A 27292-nucleotide genomic window follows, 5' to 3' on the forward strand; every position below is an offset into this window, starting at 1 on the left:
TTTAAACTAAGCGTATGCGTTGGTTGTTTTTTGCTAAGAGTGAACAACTCTTATTTTTACCAACATTTTTTTTCTGTGTGTATGTATAATGATGAAATACAGTTACATTTCGTAAAAGTTTAGGACGATGCTAATATTTAAAGGAATGACAATATTTTACCTTGTTTCGAAAGTATTTGTTTTAAAATTTAGGTACAGCATTTTATTAATAAAAATTGCAAAAGTTGATTTTTTCATAAACATTACATTCTGAGGAGTACGTCAAAGTTGAATTTCTTGTAAATAAGAATTACATTTTATTATCTATGGTTATGTTAAATTAATGAATAATTTTTCAAAGCAATATTTAAAAATGCATCACTTTTACCGCACGGTGCGGTGCGGTCAATGTAGTGCGGTTGCGGTAAGCCGTGCGGTTTCATTAATTTTTTTCGGTTACGGTGCGGACGATCAATTTACCGCCCACATCCACACAGCGACGAACCCCACTTTATACACCAACTACAAAGCTTTTTTAGTTCAAAGTTATAAAACTTATTAGAATAGCATTGTCTTCGATTAGGGCACTTAACATTAAATACCGTTTCTGTCATATGACATTTCATGCTTTGTGGTATAGATCACCCGAAGATGGCAAATACGATATTTTTTTTATATCTTGCAATATTTACTCAAAAAATATATTATTTTTAGTAAAGAGTATGTACACCTTTCTAACGAAACAAGATAGAGGTTCGGTCTATTGAGACAAACTGTTCTCATTTGAAATATTTTAAAGTATGTCTAAAGTTATCTTAATGAAAAATCAAAACTGCAAAAGTTGTATAAATAAAACCATTTTTTAAGAAACACCCTTATTTTTTGATAAATTTCTTGTAAAATGAAAAGTACAAGAGATAGAGTTCCAGTGTCTTCGACAAAGTTTTTTAATATTTGATTATCTTCAATTTTCGGGAAGACAACGAAACTCTATCTCGAACCATTAAAAAGTAAATTTTCTGATTTTAATAAATTGAGAAACACTCTCCCCACTATTTGAAACAATAGAAAAATCTTGCGAAGTGGAGGATTTTATCATGAAAACGAAACTATATGTTTTATATTCTCTTTTGTAGTTTTAATTTTTTTCTAACACATCATTTACATGTTTCTCAGAGTTTTTGAAGACTAACATTTTCTTCTAAAACATCAAAACTTCAGCTTCTCTTATTTAAAAGATATAAATACTTATAATATCAAAAATAGATTTTTTGAAATCAGCTTTGTGAAATTTTTAAAAATATTTTTTTTTCATTTGCCAAAATCAGGCGAAACTGACGAAAGAACAAAGCTGCTTTCCATACCACTAGCACTTTGCGAAATCGAAAATGAAACAACGGGCTAGGACAAAGCAAGCATGTAGCAGACCGTTTTCATTATTCTCTCTGCACGCTCGTTTTCGCTTTGAGATTCAGAATGATATTTTTAAATTCGATATTGAACTTACTGCTGGGGAAACGAAAATACAACAGCAATGATATTTATTTGTCGATGCTCGATTCTTTAGATTTACGAGCTAATGGTATTGTAAGACGGAAGCCTGATCGGTGTGCATATTCCTCATTTTAACTATGTTCTAGTTGCATTATTAGATGCACATTGCATTAATTTCATTTAATGAATGAGAATCGCAAATTACTGAGCATGCATCAAAACGAAATTGCAACTTCGGATTGTCACAGGAAAACGAAAGTCGCTGCTGCTGCTGCTGCTACTCGTTTTCGTAGAATCGAGAGAGGAGGGGACATCGCCTTTATTGTTTTATTTTTTTCATGCCTTTAGCGACGAAAGAGGCAGGGAAAGGACGAAGATGAATTCTCTGAATTTCGTCGTTCATTGAATAGATATGAGAATTTTAGGATCTGATTGTGCTCGCCATTGTTGCTCAATTTGTTACTTCTCCGTCAGACGGACTTGTTTAACTTGGAAGACCAACCGATTTTTTTTGAAAATTTCTATTCTAAGCATGTGCTAGAAAGAGAGGCAACATATAACTTTATATGACAATATCTTTTTACTGCAAAATCGGATCAATTTGCAGTCTTTGACAATGTTGATCCTTATACCATAATCTATATATCTGCAGGTTTTGGGATGCACAAGATGATACTGGCATTTTGTACTGGATTTATTGTTTTTATCCCCTATTTTTCATATATTTTCACATACAAACTTCAAAACGCTTGTGAGTGAACTAGAGTTTTCGGAAAAAGCTCATATTTGATAAATGAATGTGAAGTCAATTACCGTTTGATTTAGCAGTGTTCCGAAAAAAAAACTCAAAATTGTTGCCGGTCTACTGTCTATCCATTAAATAAGCCCAATTAACCTCTTGACTCAGTAGCAACCTATCTTAAACCAATTTTCTCTTTTCTTCTTCTTTTTCCGACCTCCTCCGATTTTCCCCATTTTCCGGCATATCAGACAGTGAATGTTTTTGTTTGGTGTGTTAACCTAGGTGTAATGTATAAATTTTTTTTGGAATTTGTTATACATTACTAGATGTAATGTATAACAAAATCCCAAGGCTTTCCCTCGACCTAAACAATATCCAGAGCTCTCGACCGATCCCTTTGTGGTCTACTTTCGGCCCAAAATAATTCGAGAATAATCGCGGCACTGGAATTATCGAACTCTCGGATATTGTGGACTGGATAATAATAACTTTCAACATAACTGATCCTATTCAAAGTCTGTTGTTAGCTCTTCTACCTACAGTAAGAACATTTTTAAAGCAGTTGACTGCGAAATGGCCCCTCCTTTCAGCGATTGTATTCTTCGATGGCTAACTCATCGAACGAGGTCACGGATTTATTCACTGTTCTACAGTGGAATTGCAGAAGTATCATCCCAAAAATAGATTCTTTCAAATTTTTAATAAATAGCTTGAGATGCGATGCATTCGCTTCATGTGAAACTTGGTTAACTTCCGATATAAACCCAAACTTCCACGATTTTAATACTAGTAGAGTACTTTTGGGGATCAAAAAGTGCTATTCCTTCTACAGAATTAACCTTCTCTCGATACCAGGCATTGAAATTGTCTGCAAAATTCACAAGTGGAAAAAAATTTGGCCAAGACCAAATTTTTTGTGCATAAGGACACCAGTACCCATGATCGCATAGTTGTCCCGTTTTCTATGGGATTTCCTATCTTTATGGGACTGATATGCGATCATGGGCAGACCAGACCTTACATAAAGTATGGTTTTTTGTTTTAGTTTTTCGGATTCTCCTCGTCAGTAAACAGCACCATCTGGGTGTCTAGTTAGACTATGTATCTAAACTAGTACACAAATTAGCACTAGTTAGACACTAAATTCCAAAAAGTCACACGTCTTGCGTGAACACTAAACAACTGGCTTATACCGAGTGATGTCTCGATAGTAAGCACAGAGGCTCTGTTTACCGACGAGGAATATGCACCGAAACTGTCTTTTGGTATAATTCCTAACGGGTGTTACATAAACGGGTGGCGCCGGTTCGTTGACGGACTAACGAGAGAAACATCGATGAGCACTCTTTGGGACACGGACCGGCGTTTGCGAAACCGAATCAGTACTAACGAAAGCGCGGAATATTCAAACCGTTGGATACTCGATTACGAAGGTTTGTTCGGATTCTGCCTCAGCACAGAACACCTACCGCGCCATGTCTCTTCACGATAACACGAAGGAAACACCTTTTTCGATGGTGGAGTTCTCACTCGCTTTCCTATCATGTAACAATAAAGCTCCAGGGCCAGACAGAATCAAATACAACTTGTTGAAGAATCTGCCACACTCTGCCAAAAGACACTTGTTGAACTTTTTCAATAAATTTCTTGAGGCTAACATTGTCCCACACGATTGGAGACAAGTGAAGGCCATCGCCATCCCAAAACCGGAAAACTAGCCTCCGACCACAATTCGTATCGACCGATCACAATGCTGTCCTGTATCCGGAAGTTGATCGAGAAAATGATCATATCCCGCCTCGACAATTGAGTCGAAGCAAATGGCACACTGTCAAATACACAATTTGGCTTTCGCAAAGGCAAAGGGACGAACGATTGTCTTGCGTTGCTCTCAACCGAAATTCAAATGGCCTATGCTAGCAAAAAGCAGATGGCATCAGTGTTCTAAGATATTTCTTTTCGCTTGGGTGCTGTCAGTTTAATCGAAAATTGCTTAGAAACAGCAAGAACTCCACGAGCATATTGTACGGTTTTACGAAACGCATGGCCATCGTGTAAAAAATTTACGGTAGACCACTTTCGAGACGAAAACGTACCCGTGAATACAGTGGCATCTCTGAGCGTGGAGCGGAAGATCGGTAGCGGCCGTCCGGCGAAGAAAATGACGAAGAAGAAGGAAGCGTTGAAAAAGCTGTTCGACAACAAGGACGGATCGAGTTTTCGTGACGCCGGCCGAAAATATCACTGCTCCCATACCTTGATTCACCGAACCATCAAGATGGAGGACGTCATCTGTCGGCAGAAGACTCGGTCCCCCGAGTACACAGACGAGCAGATAGCGATTTTGAAATTGCATTGCCGGTGGATGAACTACCGCGGGACGTCGTTCGTGCTGGACGACGAAAGTTACTTTCCGCGCTCGAGGACCGCCATTCCAGGAAATGACAGCTACTCCTCCAGCGACAATTCGGCCACACCCCCGAAGTAAAATATAAGTTTAAGCATAAATTTAAAAAAAAAGTTATGCTGTGCATTGCCATATCGGACAGAGGGATTTCAAAGCCGTGGTTCAAGCCGAGCGGTCTGACCATCAATCAACAAGTGTACCCGGAGAAGTGTCTTGAGAAAAATCTTCAGCCGTTCTTAAAGGAGCATCATGCGGATGGGAAGTTCGTCTTCTGGCCGGACAAGACGTCTTCATTATTCCATTATGCCAAGAAAATGCTGGAGTATCTTGAGCAGAAAAAGATACCGTACGTGCAGAAAGAAAGGAACCCGAGCAACTTGCCCCAGTGCCGTCCCAATGAGGACTTTTTTGGCTCCCTCAGTGTCCTAGTATACAAAAATAATTGGCAGGCCAACGATACGAAATAGTTGACCCCCAGGATCTGGAATTGTATCCGGCAGATGGACGTTAGTGCCGTGCAGCGCTCTTGTGAGAGCATCGCGACTAAGTTGTGTCGTACGGCTGACCAGGGCCCCTTCTCCAATATTCATTGACGTTTTTTGAAGAATAAATATTATGTTTTTAATAAAAAATACTGAATTCGCAGATTTTTTTTTGTTTTGCCTTTCTCAATAGAAAGGTATTGCAATTGCTCTGAAAACCGACTTTTTAACGGAGGCCCGGAGGGCCGAGTGACATATACCATTCGATTCAGTTCGGCAAATGTCTGTGTGTGTATGTATGTGTGTGTGTATGTGCGTCTGTGTGTATGTACGCGAACACAATCTCACTCACTTTTCTCAGAGATGGATGAACCGATTTTTACAAACTTAGTCCCAAATGAAAGGTGCAACGTTCCCATAGGCTGCTATTGAATTTCTAATGGATCCGACTTCCGGTTCCGGAATTACAGGGTGATGAGTACGATCACGCAGAAAATGTCGATTTTAAGAAATTCTGCAATGAATGTATAATGGTGAAAAAATTTCCAAAATGTGACCGCAACTGCTTCGATTTGTAGTACTAGGTCATTAACAGCCATTCAAAGTCTCTTTGGTCACATTGGCCACCATCATAGGTTCCGGAAGCCCAGGCGGAAGTATCCAAATTCAGACTAACAGTCACATCGGTTTCTCGGAGATGGCTAGACCGAATCAACCAAACTTAGTCTCAAACGAAAGATGTTGCGTCCCCGTAAATGGCTATTAAATTTTATCCCCAACCGACTTCCGGTTCCGGAGTTACGGGTTGTGGCGTGCGATCACATAGCAAATTGTGATTCAAACCGATACTCCGATGGAAGCAAAAAAGGTAAAAATTTCGCTAAAATGTCTCTCAAATAACTTAACTTTGCAGTTCTAGGTCACCGACGGCGAAACAAACTTTCGTTGACTACATCGACCACCATAGACGGTTCCGGAAGTGCCCGGGAAAAGCGGCCATCTTTCAAAATTTACGAACTCACATCAGTTTCCCGGAAATGGTTAGGCCGATTTTCACAAACTTAGTCCCAAATGATAGCTATAATATCCCCATAGATGTCTATAAAATTTCGTACGGATCGCTTATATGGGTCCGGAAATATAGACTAAATCGTTCGGTCACATATGAAATTCCCATATAAGCCGGAACTCAATTTTTTTTTTCAAAGGGGACCCCATGAAATTTCAGAAATCGAATTCGTATTTTTGATGCCAAACATCTTTAAAATGCATGAAACGTCGAGATTTTATGTTATCTCGAAAAAATTTTTTTTATAAAGATCGACTTTTTGGGACTTTGCCGATTTTGCACCTTTTTTCAGTTCAATATTACCGTGGCTGTTTTTTTCTTTTTCAAAATTTTGGAACTCGAATAATGATTTATTTTCCTGTATATAGTTGTCATGTGATGTATAATAATAAAATGTAATATATGCATTTAAAAGTTTTTAATGAATATAAACAACGCTCACATTCTCGTGATTCATGATTGAGAAAGGCACAATTGCACCACTAGGTGGATTAAAATAGGTTTTTTAACAACATGACTGAAAAAAATTCTCATTTGGCGGTGATCAGCTATTTTCGTCCGCGTCCCTTATCACCAATTTTTATACAGTGATTCATCAGCAGTGCTATCTTTGAAAATTGTAACGACATGGTAACCTAACGGTTAGGCCGGTACGATACGAAACGATACGATACGATACGGTAACTCAAAAATGTGCCAACCGTTGGAACCTGTTACTAGAATCGGCAACGTTCAAGAGTGGAACTTTATTCCTTAAATACCGATACGAAACGAAACGATACTCCACTGCCAAAAAAGCCACTCTCTTCCGTTGCGGACCGGCTTCAACCAAACCCTAATGTTTAGTCAAATCATTAACAAATCCGCTTAAGCGCCAACACAACCCAGCAAGGATTGTGATGCGGAAATGCGTGTGAATGCCTTCCCGGTTAGCTCGCTCAGGGCGGGTCTTACGATCGCGGTACGAAACTCAAACTCCCTAAAAATCGATACACTGTCGGAAATGGAAAGTTCATCTAGTGGAATTAAACTTATACTGAAACTTGCATTTTAGTTTTCGCTCACATCCTAAAGCTAAGTGTGGGCGTTCGAAAAGGTTTGTATTTAGCACTACGGTTGGTTTGGTTTTTGTGGTTTGTATTACAAATTTCGTCTACCTAATATTTGCGCGCAAATTCCTAAAATTAATATTAAAGAGCTCTGACCTTATTTGTAGTTGCTGGCAACCCGGGTTGACGATGGCAAGTTGAATCTGGATGGCTGCTGCTTGAAGATGTGGTGCTACTGCGACGACGTGGAAAATCAGCGGTCCTATTACCACCTTGCTGCTGTTCGACACCGGCTCACATCAGCGGGAGGTGCCGGTTTATATTCGCTGCTCACCACTGTATCGGAAATGACTGCACACGATTCAAGCGGTTCACGCCAGCGAAATTATCAGGAACTAGTTGCCGTTCGGTACTGCCTGGCGGATAGCGGCGTCGGCGACGACGACTCGTGGTTGCACTCAACGGTATAAGAACTGATGCTGGATTGCACCTGGATTATCGATGTCAGTTGGCGCGCCGATGAAGGCGTCTTTCCAGGCACGAACTTTTCCACCGGTAGCTATCACGTGACCAAAGGATGCTGTCCCGGAACTAAGCACGTGGTACTCGACAAGCGTGCCGAATGCAGTCGATGGAACGATTTTTCAGTCTGCAATTAAAACCTTCAATCGAAGGTTATCACCTGGTATAGCTTTGCAACGATTCGAACAATGAATCTTGCAATTAGTCTACATATGTCGGCGACTTGTAGTGCGGTTCGTGATTAGCAATAATCGCACTTGACGACGCCGTAGCGTCCGTATATCACGATCAATAATTGCTTTTTATGTTTTAGCAATTCGCACTAGTATAAAAATATTTCCAAGTCCTCAGACTACTTATTACTTCACTTTACACTTTTTAAGATCTTTGGTTCTGTGGCCAACTAAATTTGGAAACAACTGCCTAGCTCGACGACTAATATGCAAGAGCTATAACATGATCAATTGATGCCTCAAGAAGGCTATCCGAATGTATTTAGCGACAGATGGCTTGTTCTGATTGGCTAATTATAATTTGTAACTGATTTACAGCGAGTATGAGAGCTTATCTGATGAGATAAAATTAATTATATTTTTAATGAATCTAACGCTTCGCGATTTTGGTTGTGGTCCGGGCTAGATGAGCCATGTACTAAAATTGACCGGCGTAACGTTTCACTGCTAACGCATATATTATGATATGCAAATATCGCGAACTTACATTGCAAATACTGTTACAAAATGAAGCACCTTGGTTATGCAACTAATTTTTCCGGTCTTTTTTAAATGCAAATAATTAAGCAATCTTCATTTCGTTATATTCTGAATTGCACATATTTTGTCGTATGTAATTTTAAATGTACTTTCATTTGATGGCATTGTAAGGAAACACGTATCCGCCGATTGATGCCAATTGAGCTGACATTTCTTTAGACTGAGCAAACTAATTTATTTGTTTGTTTATTGTTTATTTGACCAACCAGGAAACGAATCCACTGGGTCTTTAATGCGTGTGGGAAATACGCATGGTCTTGTCTGAGTGAATGACTTTTGAATTATGTATGAAGGTGGAGAATTGACAATTCGCAAGACCAATTCAAACCCAATTACCAATTTGCGGCAATCATTTCAGCACGAAGAACAAATGTTTTATGGTCACATTTAATGCTTTACTTTTAGTCCATTAACTCATCAGTCAATTATACTGTGCTAAGAATATGTACGTACTATTCGGAAACGGGGGGTGTTTGATTCGTGCATGATGTTAATATCGCTTAGGGATCATCCATAAATGACGTAGCATTATATGGGGGAGTTTTGTATTTTGTGATGATGTGTGACGACAGGGGGTAGGGGGTCATGTCATGCTACGTAGCTGTATTAAAGGAGAATAACTAATATCGTTTTTATTTATTTTTTTAAATTTTGCGATGACAAGGGGGGGGGAATTACCGTTAAGCTACGTAATTACCAGGGGGATATGTAGAGGTTTGTGACGAAATGCTACGATGGGGGAGGGGGGTGTTAAAAATCACTCAAAAAATGCTACGTCATTTATGGATCGTCCCTTAGGAACGCAGCATTTACATTTTTTCTGCTTCGCGTCTTCATTGTAATATCGGAACGTTTACTCGAACGAGGTGGAAAATTTTAAGTTACGAAATCTAAATATGTTTGTGATTATACCAAAAAGGTCCATTTAAAAAATTCTGCCACGGTATTAGGAGGAAGAGATATGACTAATTGTGACATAAATGGGAGGGGAGCACGTCATGTGCTTTGACGCAATCGGCCGTTTTACGCACGATTCCGCCATGTATATAAGAAATTCCATAGAACATGAACACTTTTGCGAGTAGCGGCATAAAAGTGCTACTACAAAATGAAGGAAAATCTAAAAGAATTTGATTCGTATTAGAACAAGGGAAAAAATAACGTGGTAATATGACAGAGAGTTAGTTAGTATTGGGTAATCTTTGCGTGACATAATTTATGAATGTTCCACCATACCACTTTTAAACTCATTGTTTACGGTCCATTTTACATTGTCCCCAACACTCCCGACAGCCGGCTGTGCGGAGTTCAAGTTGTTTTCGATGAAACAATCTTGATAAACGATTAGCCAGAGTTTAAACGCCTAGAAGATTTACGTATCCTACAGTCAATAAACTATTCAAACATGCACGAAAATATATTCTCAGTCGCATCGCTTGCTTGAAGCGAATCCTGACTAACAACCCACCCACTACCCAATTCGTGGTACTTATGGGAGTGTCACTGAGTCGGGGCCTTCCGTTAAGTAAGTACCACATCAACACTTCCTTTCTCATCCTAAGTTACTGTAAAGATGGTCGTGGCCCGCAATGGTGGCTCTCAGGCGAAAATCTCGCTTGGACTGGATCAATTGTTATTCCCAAACAATGCTCCTCAAGTAATCTGGCTGGAAATGAGCGTCAGCAGTCTGCAATCTACGAAGTATACCGTGCTCACGCAACGCAACGCAACATGACTGAAAAAATCTCATTTTTTATTGAACACCCGTTAGGAAGATGGCTACATTTGATTGTCCCTAAGGTATCGACGAAACCTTGGTTCAAGGGGATGGATGTGGGTTGTGACTTCATTTGTGTGATGCGTCCTGACTCATGGTAAACCATTACACGCTGGATGCACATCTCCGACGCATTGGGCTCGTGAACAGTGTTATCTGCGCTTGTGGCGACAGCTACCACGATATCGAGCACATTGTCTGGGCGTGCACCGAGTATAGTTCCGCCAGTTCTCGCCTAATGGATACCCTCCAGGTCCGAGGAAGACCACCCAACGTCTCGGTTCGAAATGTTGTGGCAACCCGCGATTTCCCCTATCGTCGCTGTTGTGCTATCTTATGACAAGCGACATTTAGCACTTTTCGAGAAAAACGATTTTTAAAGTTTGAGATTGAATATCTTGAAATTTATAAATGCTAGAAGCTTTTCGGAGAAGACATTCGATGCTTCTATCTTTTCTGAAGTAATCTCTCGATTTGTGTAATGATCGGTTGACTACACTTACAGTTTTTGCTTAAAATGTAAACCAAAGTCGCTCGCATACGTGTCATAAGTGTGTATTCATGATAAAATATGTATGACGTGTCACAAATGTGCACAGAAGATTTCATATAAAAATGAATCATAACTGATTCGTAAAATTATGCGTTATAGATAGCTATGTGCAATATTATACTTTTCCATGCGATAGCAGCAATATCAGGGTACAAAATGATAGTATTGGAACACAAAGTTTTCCCAGTTTTCCTCCTTTATTCGGGAAAAACAATAAACAAAAGTTGGTTTCATTAACAATTTAGAGACAATATATATCAAACAATGTTTGTGTTGATAGGCGACTAGACGAAACAAATAGTCTTCTTGCATAATCCATTACTACATTTCGGTATAGTTTCCAAAACTAGTGGAAATCTCAATAGGAAATTTGTTCAATAATGTTGAAAATATAAGTCAACCATTCCCAAAAAAAACTATGGCAGGAAAAGTTTTGCTCCCGAGACAAGAACCTAGCTAATTTTTATGGTTTATCTGCATAGAAATTACCTATGTCATGAGAGACATCTGTTGGCTTGCTATAAGCTTTTTGGCTTATAGCAAGCCAACAAACTGAGTGTGTTTTCTGATATTTCTTTGTCATAAGATAGCACAACTCGATCACTCGAGAAACTGGCGCTTGTCATAATCGTGTTTCGCTATATTTCAGTAACCCAGCAGAATTTCAAAATTCTGTAAACGCTACTTTATAGAGATTTTGAAATTTAGTAACATGGCATATCTAACTCAGTTCACCCCAAAATGGCGTTTGTCATAAGATAGCGCAAAAGCGACGCTATATGTCCCCTACCTATCTCTTTCTAAAATCAATCAATCTAAGAATTTAGAAACCCTCTTTCTTTTTTCTTCGTTCTCAGAATTCACCTGTGCTTCTTTGTAGCGCCGATTCGCATCAGAGCGTTACTACGTGATTTAAATGTAGTTTTGAAAAAATCTGTAATCTTCTAGTTTTAAGAAATTGAAAATGTAAAATTGGCACTTTTAAGCTGTAATGATTCCGTACCTTATCAAATCAAGACTGAATAAAAAAATAATTCCGTATTGTCTACGTTCTCTGTGTCTTTTCCTTATCCCTAACCTTACCACTTCCCATCAGAAAATGATGAAAAGAAAAATCACGGCAAGGCACAAATCTCCGATTTACATGGAGAACGTGCCATTTGAGACAGTTGCTACTGATTCTTGATTCCTGAACGAGCGTTTTACGAGTACTGTAAATGACATCCCAGTCTAAAAATAATACATAGCAAAATCCAAAGTTCAGTTTCTGCATCGGACATGCGTCATCTTCATCAAAGACGAAGATTTTAGCATAATTATCTCAACCAGTCTCCATAATACACCATAAAAGGGAGCTCCTAATTGAAAAAAGAAACTCTCAAACGTTCGCTTCCAATTTGTAACACATATCCAAAGCTCCCGGTACTGATTTCATGGAAGCGGAAATTACATTTCCGCCCACTCGCTCCTGGATGCGCCCAAGCGGTAAATCGATAAGCGTCAACGCGAGTATAAGGACATGAAATAATAAATAAATAAAATGCAAAAGAAAGACATTTCACCAGAACAAGTAGAGTAGGTACAGCCGCGGCGTCAAGACATGATGGCATATCTCGACGACAGGCGACAGGTGGATGGTGACGCGCGCCGTGGAATGAGACGGAGCCTGCTGCAGGCATACGAGCACTTCAGTGCTCGTCGTCGTCGTCGTCGTTTTAAGTAGATCAAATTCTGTCTTCGCCATTCGACTGATTCCTTCAATCTCCGGCGTTCGTTTGCTCTCGTTACCAGTAGGTACCAATTCCTCCTTTCGTGACATATATTTGAATTGATTCGATTGAGTCAAGTGACTCGGGAAATACTGATTGATCTATTTTGCGCTTTGTGACACTTTATTTTGTTCTGTTTGCTGCCGATAATTGATGGTACTGTTTGATTGAGTTATTAGTAGAGATAGTGTTTATCCTATCCGGATGTGTTTAACCCTTAAATGCATACTGAACGATTTTTTTTATATAAAACCCCAACAAAAAGTGTATATTATATCCTTACGGGAAAATGTGTGTCGGAGAATAAACAAAAATCACACATTTAAGGGTTAAAGACATTTTCATGGCAAATGAAAACCATTAATATTCTTTTCCATTACGAGACTTCTCAATTGGTTATGTCAATGGGCACTTCATGTCACGATCAAACATCTCAAATCCTCGACGTAAATTACTTCTCAGCAGAGCTAAGCTGTCAGGATGACGAGTTAAACTTTTGAACCGAACACTGAACACTGCGAATCGAAACCATCCAAGTTGAAAAACGGTGCAAAAAAAAACAATTGCTCAAGTACTTACATGTTCAGGACTGGAAGGGTTGGGGAGTGGGCCCGATCTGCGGAGACGGGCTAGGGCACTCCTGAGACCTTCCGTGCTGCTATCTTTGGCACCCCGTTCGAAAATATAACAACCGCAGAGTAACAGTTTGGCGCTTGTTTATTTTCTGGCTCACTTCCGACTTTTTCGTTGTTGTTGTTGTTGTTGTTGCTGTTTACTGATTGCAACTACTATCTACTATTCGTGCGAACGATTTCTTGCGAAGTGGTATTCACAAACTTATCCTGCTGCTGCCGATTCCTTTGCTGGCCCTTCAGGGCTTGTAAATATTTCTCTGTGCACTGTTATTACGATCTCCCGATAACTTTTCTTACTCACAAAGGCGTGTGAAACTGGTCACGTGATTCTTCTCCCACTGCGATTACTTTTACTTTTCTTCTATCAAACAAACTATGTATTCCAACTTGTACGCTTTTCTTGCATCAATGACTTTTCGAAACTTTCGCACTTGTTTCCCCTACTTTGCACAGCTCACCGGTGGCTTAGCTTTCCTCTGGTTGCAAGAAGCAAACTCGCGCGTATACTAAAGAGTAGAGAGAAAAAAAAGAACGATTGTTGTTTTTCCTCCAACCGTAAGGAGACGAGCACGAAACCGGAAGTTGCGGCAAGGCAGCAGCTTTTAACACTATTAGTCGAGACAATAGCTGTATGTGAGCATTAGACATAGATAGCAGATGATAGCAGAGGGGAGAAAAACTACTGTTTGCCGGAAGCACACAAACTTTCCTTCTTTAGCTCATCTGACGCTGTGGTATGGTTGGGTGGTGGGCGTTTTCCGACACACGTTTGCTCGGTGCTAGCACAACAACAACTACATACACACACACACTCTCAACCAAAGAACTTTCCCCAAGTGTTTTTCTTCCTTTTGATCATCTCTGCCAACCGATTTTTTTTTCTCTTCTTCGGGAACCGCAGTTCCTCCAGCACGTAGTTTTCGCTTTCTTTGCTAGCGATCGTTTTAAAACGTGGTTTCCGGCTTTCTCGGGCGGGACTATTTTAGTGTGGAACTATTTTCGCCTAGCAGCTTTGCAGCTGCTGGCATAGTTTATCGTGGCCGATGGCATTTTCGCGGCGTCGTTTCAAACGTCCTGGTTAGGCGAATAGATATGCGAGTGATAGTGAGACGAACGAGAAACCCGGCCACTAGCTGGATGATTTATGAAATTTGCTTACCCCCTCCAGTTACTAACGTTTTTGTGAACCCTCGGTAGTGTATTTCTTCGAAATAACTGATTGTATAGTTGGAACGTTTCGCGGTTCGCTTGCTTCGAAAAGCATAAATCGTCGCGTGTATAAAGGCTGCAAGAGAAAGAAAGGAAAGAAATGAGTTGGGGAAGAATACATTTATTTATTCACTGATGAAATATCTAACAAACTTATTAAAGTTTTGCATTGTGCAAATTAGATCGCCTCTTTGTCTACTGCTTCTTCCGTTAAGGGTATCCAGAGTCACCAGAAATAGTAGCTTTTCATGATTTTTGAAGTAAAATCTTTCTAATGTTTAAATACAGGGATCCCGCTTAAAATGTTTCTTGAGAATAGTTTATTAGTTTTGCAATGCCAGTAACTTTCTTTTTACTAAAAAAACGTAACTAGATGTTAGGTCGTATCGCTATCTAAATGGAAATATGTGCAATAAATTTGTAAACGAACCTTTAAAATTTACATATACTATAAATAAAGAAAATAATGAATTTTGTGAAGCCAGCAATTATGTGCATTAAAATTGGTTGGTACTATTCGATTGGCGAGTGAGCATATTATAGCGTTGCTAGCGCTGCAAAAGGGATATTGAGTATTTGCAAATAATTCAGTTCGTATTTTATTATCGTACCGTACAGATATCAATAGGAAAACTATTCGGATCAGAACGATACCAGCATACCGCAGCTCAAAATAACTTCTGTTGTCTATCGACCAGCACAAAAATTTTGCTTACGATTTATCCAGCCCAGGGACAACTTGACAGACAGTGCGTGTGTCATACAGGGTGTTTGGTTCATGGTTAAGAACCTCTCGGAGGGTGATAGACTGTCATATTTGGAAAAAAAATTGTTCTATACATACCATCAAATCTCAACCGTTACAGAGTTATTGAACTTTTTGTGTAAAAAACTTATTTGTCTTAAAATACCTGTTACTCAAGAACTATACTTTGTATTTCAAATATTTTAGATCCACTGGGAAGGTGAGAAAATTTTGCATTGAGTGATGCCCTCACATGTATCAGCTAATGAGTTTAAGTAGCCTTCTCAAAGTAATTTATTGAAAATTAAACAATTTTAATCGATTTTTCGTTCATTTCTTGAAAATCCTAATAGTTAAGCTCATCATTTTAATAATCCAGATTGTTAGTCTTGAAGAGCTGCATAATTCGTTCTTTGATATGATATACTTACCTTTTCTTATTTTCATGAGTTTGGGTTATTCAACTTGGATATTTTTATCTCATACAGAGAATAATGTATTAATTCCTTTCAGTTAAGTCAATTTAGTATTCTTTTAGAAGGAAATTAATTTAAAGTTAGTGCTATTATTAGCATTTTCGTTAATTTTCTTAAAATAGTAAATAATAAACATCACCATTATTATCATGGAAATAATGCATCTCAGCAAGTTCTACAGTTCTTTCTTTGACTCCATTCAATTATCTCTTTTGGTTTCGACGCAAAATCGTTTTTATCACATCGTTTCATATGCAAAAATAACGATTTCGAACCCACTACATTTGTGGCGAGGTCATGCTGTGTTAACTATTAAATAGCAGCAAAATGAAAAGAGATATAGACAAAGTGTCAAATAAAAAGTTATAGAGAACATTAAGGGGCATCAAATGAACAATAATAACGATAAATTTTGTTGATTAATAATTAGAATAATTAAAAAACTCCAAAAAACACAAATTTTGAGTTATTTCATTAGTAAAAAATCATTTATTATACTTAACTAAAAGATATTTGTACATACACTGATAGGACATTTTCTCAGCTTTCCAATGAAGTCTTGTAAATAACGATATAAAGCATATTTTTTAGATTAGAGTCTTTTAAGCACTTGTAAGTCTATTACAGGTAAAGGATAGTAAAAAAATAACAAAGAAATGAGAAGAGATAGGAATATGACGTCCAAGAACAAATTATGAATCGTCCTAAAACTCAACTTTTGGATAATAGATATTGCTATAATCATACTTCATTATTTCGAGAAAATTAGCAAAAACCTCCTCAAAAACACTAACTTTTAACTACTTTACAGCTAAAAGGTAATTAAAACTAATTAACCAAAAGGTTTGAGAACACCATTCAATAGGAAATTTTCTCACCTTTCGAATGGAACTAAAAAATTTAAAATACAAGGCATACTTTTAAAGTTAGAGGTATTTTAAGACAAATAAGTTTTTTACACAAAAAGTTCAATAGCTCTGTAACGGTTGAGATTTGATGGTATGTGTAGAACAATTTTTTTCTCCAAATATGACAGTCTATCATCTTCCGAGAGGTTTTTAGCCATGAACCAAACACCCTGTATATGTACCGCCGATTTGATGGTGGCGTTAGTATGCCTCCTCTGTACGAGTACCACGAACAACGACACGAAAAAGTTTCAAGAGAAAAGCGTGTTTAGTTACGTGTGTTATGAACCCCGACAATGCGGCTAGAACAACATTTAGAAAAAGCGTATTCCAAAATGTGGATAAAGAAAACTATTATTAGAGAATAAATTTATCCCTGATTGGAAACCGTCAGCAAAATCACATATATCTTATTATAAATTTAGCTGCAAGTCGTTGTTTTTAGCAACTGGCTTTCTACCTTTCTAAAAATGTTTTGGTTTTCTTGTTGTGTGAAGCTTGTAATCGGTAAATCATTGGTGCTATAAATGAAAGTAAATCACCAAGCTTAACAATTCGTGAACCTGCGACATCTTTTTTCAAGTTCATGTCAATTTCTAGTATTTTGATCGGGAAAACAAACAATATATATATATATATATATATATATATATATATATATATATATATATATATATATATATATATATATATATATATATATATATATATATATATATATATATATATATATATATATATATATATATATATATATATATATATATATATATATATATATATATATATATATATATATATATATATATATATATATATATATATATATATATATATATATATATATATATATATATATATATATATATATATATATATATATATATATATATATATATATATAGGATTTTCTACACATTTAGCAAAATTGGTTTTGAATAAAATTTGTGTGCTTTTATCAGAATTCTAGCAGCTAACCGATAGTGCTCAGTTTCAGCAAGAATGCTGCCAGGAATGTATAATTTTGTTCGACTCCTGCCAGAGTTTTGTTCATCTTTTGCAATAATTCTGCCAGGAAGATGTTGCGATGGTTTTGGTATGGATCCCTTCAGAATTATTCTGGCATGTTACTCGGCTCTACCGGAGGATTTCATGGCTTAGGAGATGTTGATTAGTTTCGGAAGATTTTCGGAAATTCCAATATAAGTGGTAGTGGCTTGATTTTGAAAGTCATCTTCTTGTATTTCCGAAAATCGATTTATTTTCTTTTGGATTTCTCCAAATGGAATCTATGTTTCTGTTTAAGTATGAGGGAATAAGGATAGTTTCTAATATGAACAGCGAAATAAATTTGATGACAGAAATGCTAAAATTGTTTATTTTTTAGATATAGAAAATAGTAAATGGGATGCGCCTTTTTCAAATTTTGCTCCATTCGAGCCGCCATGGCATCACCAAATCACCACAAAATTTGCTTATGAGTTCAATATATGGGAGCTATCAAGTTGTCCCCGGGCTGCGATTTATCATCGACTTTTTTGCAATAGTTAAGCTTGTCAGAAATTTGTATCAACCTGTTCCTTCCCACAAAACTCGATTATATATGTGGGACCAGCCATAAGTTACGTAACTCGAAAATTGTCCAAAATTGACTCCCCCTCCCTCCATTTAACAAATTGTCGCCAATTTTTCTATGCCCTATTCCAAATTTTTCAAAAATTTATTTTCTTTAGTAAAAACCTATTTTAATCCTAGTGTTGCAATTGTGCCTTTCTCATTTATCCAAACTATGATTCCTTAGTTGTTTTTTTTTATCTTTTTTATTAACGGCTTAGGAGCAAGGGACTGGAAGGTGTGAAATATTTTTCAATAGTTAGAGCCATAGTACTCAAGGAAGAGCGCGCAAGTAACAAATTTAGTTTTATGGTACACTTAAAAATATCTTCAAAATTAGCTCCATAAAACCGAACATAAAACCAATTACCCTACAACACTGCTTCAAGACAACCATAAACCCCTCTTAAGACGAAAAAGGCCCATTCTCAAGATGGTTCTCAAGAGTATTTTCCAAGGTTTTCTTAAAACTTTTAGATCTTATCAATACATTCTTATAGTGGTATTCAAATGCTGCTTAAAACTAATATAAGGCTACCATAAGTCTTGATAGTTTTATGATATTCTTCAAGAAAACTTCTAGTGCGCTATAAAACTGCTTTGTTAGATAGAGAGGTTGGTGTATAGATGAAAAGAATAAGCTTGGGGAAAAAATATCCATCATGTGATGTTCCATTACCAAAATAGATTCAGTTTTTTAACCTCATAATTGAGAAAATTTGCATGCAATTGCCAGTTTTCCTATAATATGCAATAGAAAAGTGCGAAAAATTCAACGCGCATTGATTTTTATAGGAAATATTAAATCGTTTCGAAAATTCAATAGTAGGGTAAGGTGGGGCAAATCCGACCGTTGGGTAAACCCGACCCCCCTCTGTTACCGAAAATCAGACGCACAACGTGAACTAATATCAATGTTGTGGTGTAGAGCATGGAAAATAATCATAATGGTGGTATGACAGCATTTCATTAGTCTACATTGAGATGCTCAAACGACAAAAAGTGTGTTTTTACAACTTTTGATTTGACTTTTGTGCATCATTTACTACAGGATATTTCTGATTGTTAAAGTGATTGCATAATAAATGTAAGTGGATTTAAATTCTACGATTAAAGTCCTACAAAGTGTGTAGATGAATTTAGTTCAACCTTTTTCATAACTTAGAAGAATTTAGTTCAATCTGTTTCATATTTTTTTTAATTGCATCGTAATTAAAAATTACGCGGTGGAGCAAATCCGACCACTAAATATTGGGGTAAATCCGACCGCTTTTGCTAAGAAAATTTTTATTTTTCAAATTGAAATATATTTTTATGGGATATTTTTGCATATAAAATACTTAAAATAATCCATAAAGAATTGTCAAACGATCCATAAAAAAGTTGTCCATGTTCCATAAAACAAAACTGAAAATCCATAAAACAGTGTGATTGATCCATAAGAAAGGGTGATTTGATCCATAGATTATGTAAAATTGAACCGTAAAAAGGCCGCAAAAGAGCACTAAAATAGTAATAAAAGAGCAATTAAAATCAACCAATGCCCCATAAAAATATTGGAAATGTTCCATAAAATGAAACATTTTGCGCCATAAATTAACTGACATTGATCCATAGAATATTAACAATCTATCTATCAATCTATCTATCTATCTATCTATCTATCTATCTATCTATATATAAAAAAGTTAAAGTTTGTATGTATATGATTTATAGACTTCCAAACGGCTTAACCGATTTCCGTAAAAATTTGCACACAGTAGGTATTTGGTATGGGGCGTGTTTGTGTGCTATTAGTTGGAGATTATCTGCCCGCCAGATGGCGCTTTGGAACAAATTGTGTTTTCCTCCTATTTCGCAGAGTGTCGCAGCAACGCGCGATGGGTATTAGCTAGTATACAATAAAACACGTCGATATGTTCCATGATATCGACAAAAATGTTCCACGGTAATACAAAATGGAGCAATAAAATGTTAGAAAAAGTTCCATAAATTTGATGAAAATTGTGTGCTAAAATTTTTTTCTTGGTCCATAGAAGATGTAAAAATGAACATTAGAAATGATTCATATATCAAACGTTAAATTGTGGTTCATGGATATTTACAAAACGATCCATAAGAAAAGAAAATGTAAAACGATCCATTGATATGTGCTTATGCACTAGAAAAATTAAATTTAATGAATTCAGGCGAAATTTTATGGTAAACTGAAAAAATAAGTTGTGCTTAATAATACTCATAACAGTGACAGTGTTTAATAAGTGAGCTTATACTGGCAGCTAGTGTGATGCGGCTTGGCCGCATATCCGAGGCCAAGGATCCGAAGCGGCGCAAAGCCGCTGAGGATCCGTTGGACGAGGCATTGATTAACCCGTAGCTGGAATTGCAAGCGAACCAGTGGTCCTCTCGTTTGCCCGGTTTACTTATACATAGGGGCTATAGCTAGTCAAAAGCCGACTGAGCGGCAGCGAAGTCGGACAGTGCGTCGGAAGTGATGTGGCTTAGCCACATTAGTCGGTATTCGTGTTTGAAGTGTCCGTTTTCACTTCAGATAGTTGGCATTTGCAACTCATACCAGTCTGTGTCCGTGGCCTAATAACTCTCAGCGCGTTAATATCATAGATCAGGGTATCTATGATTAAAGAGTTGCCCTAATAATTTCAGGTTAGCCGAGGTCAGTTACCTGACTAATGGGATACGGAAGCTGAAGCTTAACTATAATGTATGCATTGTTTGTTGTAGTTTGACATTACAACCAAATGTAATAAACTTTATTATTACTTCGAATAGCGAAAATTTCGCATGAATTCATTAAATTTAATTTTTCTGGTCCATAAGCACATATTAATGGATCGTTTTACATTTTCTTTTCTTATGGATCGTTTTGTAAATATCCATGAACCATAATTTAACGTTCGATATATGAATCATTTCTAATGTTCATTTTTACATATTCTATGGACCAAGAAAAATTATTTAGCAAACATTTTCATCAAATTTATGGAAGTTTTTCTAACATTTTATTGTTCCATTTTGTAATACCGGGGAACATTTTTGTCGATATTATGGAACATATCGACGTGTTTTAATGTACATTGTCAATATTCTATGGATCAATTTCAGTTAATTTATGGTGCAAAATGTATCATTTTATGGAACATTTCCAATATTTTTATGGGGCATTAGTTAATTTTAATTGCTCTTTTAGTACTATTTTTGTGCTCTTTTGCGACCATTTTATGGTTCAATTTTACATAATCTATGGATCAAATTCACCTTTTTTATGGATCATTCACACTGTTTTATGGATTTTCAGTTTTGTTTTATGGAACATGGACAACTTTGTTATGGATCGTTTTACAATTCGTTATGGATTATTTTAAATAATTTATATGCAAAAGTAAATTTTCCCATTTTTCCTCTTCCTGGACTCCCCCGGGTTAACGAGAATTGTTCCCTCTTGAGGATTATCAGATTCTTGCTCAACGCTAGCCAAATCATCAAATGGATTTTAGGAAAGGACAGATGGCGAAGTATTCTGTAGCATTTCTGCATAAGAGCGCCTCGAGCGTTCCTGAAGAGAGCGCTGCTTGTACGCAGGGCATGATTTCAGAGCATACGAAGGGCCCCCACAGCAAATACACTTTTACCGCATCGTTTCTTATTTCCACAATAGGCGACTGTATGGCCCAACTGCTTGCAATTGCTGCAGCTCATGACCCGCGGTACAACGGCGAACAGGTAGGCGAACTTTGTCAAGGATTAGTTGGGAAGAGAAGACCCGGTGAAGATCACCCGAAGCGAGCCTGGTGGAGAGTAGGTAGTCTTACCTCACTCGGTGTTTGTGGTATACAATTGTTTGCATTTCAAGATCTTAATCTGTTGAAGTGAAGGGTCCTTAAAGCAGCCAACCCCGTGCTGCAACAGTTCTTCGCATTTCAGGCCCGGTTCGGACACAACCCCATCGATTTCTACGGCCAAACAAGGCACGTACGTTTTAAATTCCCACGTAAAGCGCTATCAGCAAGCAATCGCCTGACCGAGATCATTCACTATATCACGTATCTTGTTTGCCCGAACACGTGTTATCTGATTTACAGACGGGTAGTTGGCGGTCAGATCCCGAGAAAGTTTTAATATATTAACCGGTTTCTCTCTGATCCGAAAATATACCACCCATGGCCCAGAGGAACCTTGTGGATACTGCTTTATACGGGGAGCAATGTGAGTGTTAGGGGGATCAGGGACTTCCATGATGACAGCAGATGGTATTTCGCCCTCTGCCATTTACAGCAGAGTGTTGTATAAACGAGGGGAATGGAAAAGCTAACAAAACTTATCTTTAGAAACCTCAATTGTTCTGCTCCAGCGAGAACAATGTACTGGATTTACTTCCGGTACCTGCTGCAAACAACGCACAAAGGCTGACCTTCACTCACTGAATAAACACATCCAACACCACTGTGAAGTAAATCGGTCTGTTCCGTTCAAAGGCTCGCAAACAACTGGATTTGTCCGTTGATAGACCTGGATGCGACGAAGAAATTAATATTTTGCCATAGCCGCAGATCGCTTGCCAAACAAGGCGTTCTGGTTAGTAGGCTACACAGAATTTTTGTTGTTGTAATTTTATATTTAATTTCATGCACATATTTAAAGCATTAAAATTGATGTAAAATTAATTTATTGATTTATTTCTAGGGACAAAAATATGTGACGCGGAAAAGCCGCCAACTTACCCCAGCCCCGGGGTAAGTTGGCGGTATTTGTGGGGTAAGATGGCGGAATGCCAAAAAATAAGCAATCAAAAGGAATTTCGATTACATCAGTGGTCCTTATGAAATGTGCCGATTGTCTTTTTAATAAAATATTTTTCGACACTTTTCATTATATTTCAGTCTCAATACCCCGTCATTTTGACTTCGACGCGTACTCCATATTCAAAAGCAAATTTCGAAATTCTTCAGGCGATTGGTCGAAATAATTGTCCCCTGCATTGACGAGAGACACAAGAAAAAGTTTCTCTTCCTTTGGAGTGAATTCGAGAAATGAAATATTTGATGACTATTTTTGCACTGTAAATAGTACCGCCAACTTGCCCCGTGTGCATCACCGCCAACTTACCCCAACCGCACTTTTTATAAAAAAGGATTTAAAAAATTACTTTTGTGTTTGGATAGGTGTAATATCTATACGGATACTGTAAGCTCTTTTCACGCACTATCGAAAAATATAATCGTTCGGGGAATATATTGAAAACCACCTTAAATAACACAAAATGTTTAAAATTAAGAGAATTTACAAAGTATGCTCAAAAACACAATATCACCCACAGCTTGTACAAAACAAAATGTTTAACAACAAAAACACATTGGATAATGCGTTTCACATTACTTGAGGTTCACAACGAGAGAGCGCTTTATGTCTAATAGAAACGGAGAAAAGGGGATTCCGCCAACTTACCCCAACCGCCAACAAGCCCCGGGCTCCCCTATTGATTTTAATTTGATTTTAAATCAAATATTCGATTCCAACGACATTTGCTTACAACCATGCCGATTTATATATCGTAAAAATTTCACCATTTTTGTGTGTGTAAGGTCCGGTGCCTCCCATACTTTGTATTGTATATTTTTTGAAATATAGTCTTTAGATTAATTTTATATTTATCCTAAGTGCGGGGCTTCCAAAATTCCGGGTCCCAGTGAGCTCATGCGTAAAGATGGTTGTTCGGGCAAAGAAAACTTCCCTGTAGCGTATCTGGTGAATACGCTCAAAGCTGGAGTCAATGATGAAGTTTGAGGTTATAAAGTTACTCACAATTTTAGTATTCTTATAACGGGCGTGTTAGTGATCTCACTGAATTCGGCCTATATTGCTATTTCTATAATGTAGAATTATGTAGTTCATCGTAATTCACAATGTCGGTATTTTAGATAGTGTGCATATTATCTACTTGACCAAAGAACAACTTAGGCATGGAAAAATTGCATGGTAATTTCACTTAACACTCCTAAGTACAATATATGACTTACTTCAAGATCAAATAAACCGGTGCTACTTATCGATAGATAGTTATAAATGGAATAATATATATTAAATTTACTATGTTCGGATAGATTATCGCACGTGCCACGATCGAGGATAGTCTTTTCTGAAGTAATCCAAATTAATAATTTTACTCGACTCAGGGACAAACCATGTTTTCGCCTTGGATGTGACAGTACATATTTTCGCCTTGGTTGTCAATCGGGAAAGATTTTCAGTAGTGCATGCAAGCGGTTCTAACAACGGTACTGTCCGAATAACCTTGCTGCAAACCACTCCACTGCGATATTTCGAGTTCCTTAGAATTAATAGTGAGAAGTGATATGACATTAACCTCCATCACCGCCAAAGCCAGTGATGCTTGTCATGTCCGCTATTATTCTGCTCGCACCAACAATGTATTGCTAGTCACATGCTCAGCAGCAAAAAAGCGGTTATGCTGTCAATGCCAACTGCGGAAAGCCTAAAAGCCACCAGCATGTGAAGCATGTAAACGGAGAAATATGACACCTGGTAGGATTGTGCTGAATGTGCGTCGCGTCGGTTGTCGTCGTCGTTTGGAACCTCAAACCAGCCCAGAGCCGGGACGGATAAATGTCAGCTTCGGTGGTTCCGGGTGATGACGGTTTGGTGTAGAACAGAGTAAAAAATTCTTATCGGTTGGCAGACGAGTTTGGCAGATTAATTTTTGCTTTTATGAATTATCACCTAAATTGTATTATTCTATTTTTATCGAATTCTTAGATCAATTACCCTGTACGCAGCTCACCTTGGATCGATTCCCAACCCCGCACATAGGGTTAGAAATTTTTCTAAGAGTTTTTTCAAAACCGAAAAGAGGCGAATGACGTTAAGGTTAAAACCTCTATAATCAAAATTTAAAAAAAATAATGTATGGATATATGAGTATTGCGTGTATTTGGCAGTGAAAAATCCAAAGAGATGCTACTAGGTTAAGTTTAATAGATAACCCCAGAGCTCGATTAGATCAGATCATAACAAAAACTATCAGAACTAAATCTGTAGGGTTATTGACCTAAAGGTTATTACAAATAAAATACAATAATATCCCCCTGATATGTCAAATTCTACAAATGACACTACACGTGGTTTACTTTGAACAAAAATGCAAAAAGTCAGGGGCCACATTACCCGATCAGAAACACATAACATAAATATTTCAAAACTATATCTCGCATTGTTACTTGTTATAAATTTCTGTTATTTTAACTACTAACGAGACCTAATTTATAACACAATATGTTACAAAAATTGTGTTCTGTTATAATCTTGTTATTTCATTCCGATCGGGTATGCAACCAATTCGAATCGACTTTTTCATAGAAACTCGTATACAATAAACCTTTCGTTTCGAGATGCGTAATGTCACCCTAGTTTCGGAAAAATGTGGGTTACTTCTCTCGGACGCCAGCCTAATGGCTTCTCGGCTTAAAATACGCAATAATCATTGTAATAGAAAGATCGAGTAGAAGATTTTTGACACAATCTTAAAAAAAATTCTAGTAGGAAAATTGGTCTTAAAAATGCAAAGACTCTCTTCCATGTGCATTCATACGCAAAAATGGCATCCTTAAGCGTTTTCGAAAAAGAACATTTTGTCTTTGCTTTGTGGAAACTTATCTTCAGTTTCAAGAATCAGATGTGCTCCTTTAGATTTGCTTTTGACCAAACCTCTTTTCCTCATGCCTCTACTCATGCTTAGAACTGTGATTATAGCGTAAAATTACTGCAATCAGAGAAAGCTCCTATGAATGGGTTTGCCTTTTTATCTGACACCTTGTTGAAACAGCACTGAATCGTCTGAATGGAAGTGGAAGAACGAATCTCTGCTAATTGGTAAAAGTTAGCAAGGTGTTTGCCAGTGTAAACGTTCTTTGTCGTACAATTAATTACGCTCCGTCCAACCGGAGACCGGTGCGGTGGTGGCGTGCGAACAAGGAGTAGGAGACATCCTCCCCTTTTATAACAATTCCCAGCAATGCTACAACATGCCTTACGCCAGGGGGGTCAAAACGGGCGACAGACAACGAAATGAAGTATGTATAAAAGCGCTACGCCGCGCCATCAGGGAACCTCCCTCCATCGAAAGGGCAAACGTTTGCAGTGTCCTTTGAATGTCATCTACTATAGCGCCCCTTGTTCTTGCAATCATTTAACCCTAATTGCGTAAAAGAATCGACCGTTGTTTGACACTTTGGCTACACCAAAGGAATATGACCAAGCGGGTGCCAATCGCAAATTGAGTCGAAGGAGAGGGTCATGAATACTAATGTCGAATCATTTTGAATTCGATTCGTTGATGGATCAGCAGGTGGTATTGTGACAGAAGCATAGTCGACTGGGAAGCGGAAGAGAGTGTGAAAGAGGTTAGAAGTGAAAAGAATGGTTCACCTTCTGGGAAAACCGTTGTTCCGAGTTCAACACTCGCCGCGTATAGGGTATGTTGTTGATTACTCGGTATTTATGCTACTGCCCAGAAAAAATCGAAGTTTTGAAAACTCACCCAATTTTTAAAAGCAAAATTTTGAGCGGCTTAGGGCCGATTTCTTCACCCTCGCTTAACGCTTAAGCCAGGCTTAAACGTACTGGTGAACATAGTTTGAAAGTTCAGCGAGGGTGCTAAAATCGGTCCTTAGAGAATTGTCAAAATTAATCCTTGTTACGGTAATTACAACCAGCCTCTCGAGTACCCCTCGGCCACGTGAGAGAGCGGCGCGTTAACTGTTTTTCTACCACGAGCTCTTGGACGAAGAAATAGATGAGATAAGTCAAAAGTAGGGTTGACGTTAAATGACATGCGTTTCAGAGTGTTTTCAAGTTTATATTAAAATTTAATTCTGGTTGTTGGCTAGCAGTAAATGAGTTGGTGGTTTGTTGCAACTTTCGGAAGTACTAGTTGGAAGTTACGAGAGAAACAGGGTGACCAATGAAAGTAGAGGAAGATGAAAATTGACATTTTGCTGATGAATTATATTTAGCTTTTAGCATACCAACACAACATAATGGTATTTTTGTATGGC

General features: G+C 37.7%; 1 protein-coding gene across 1 annotated transcript in view; it reads right to left on the minus strand.

Moving 5' to 3' along the window:
• LOC131693922 (uncharacterized) overlaps positions 1-27292 on the minus strand; it is a 489601-nt gene that overhangs the window by 410606 nt on the left and 51703 nt on the right. The window contains exon 2 of the mRNA XM_058982194.1: positions 13196-14536. The gene's annotated coding sequence lies outside the window, so the exon portion shown is untranslated. The remainder of the gene's footprint in view (positions 1-13195; positions 14537-27292) is intronic.

This window comes from Topomyia yanbarensis, chromosome 3 (genome assembly GCF_030247195.1).
Source record: "Topomyia yanbarensis strain Yona2022 chromosome 3, ASM3024719v1, whole genome shotgun sequence".
NCBI lineage: Eukaryota > Metazoa > Arthropoda > Insecta > Diptera > Culicidae > Topomyia > Topomyia yanbarensis.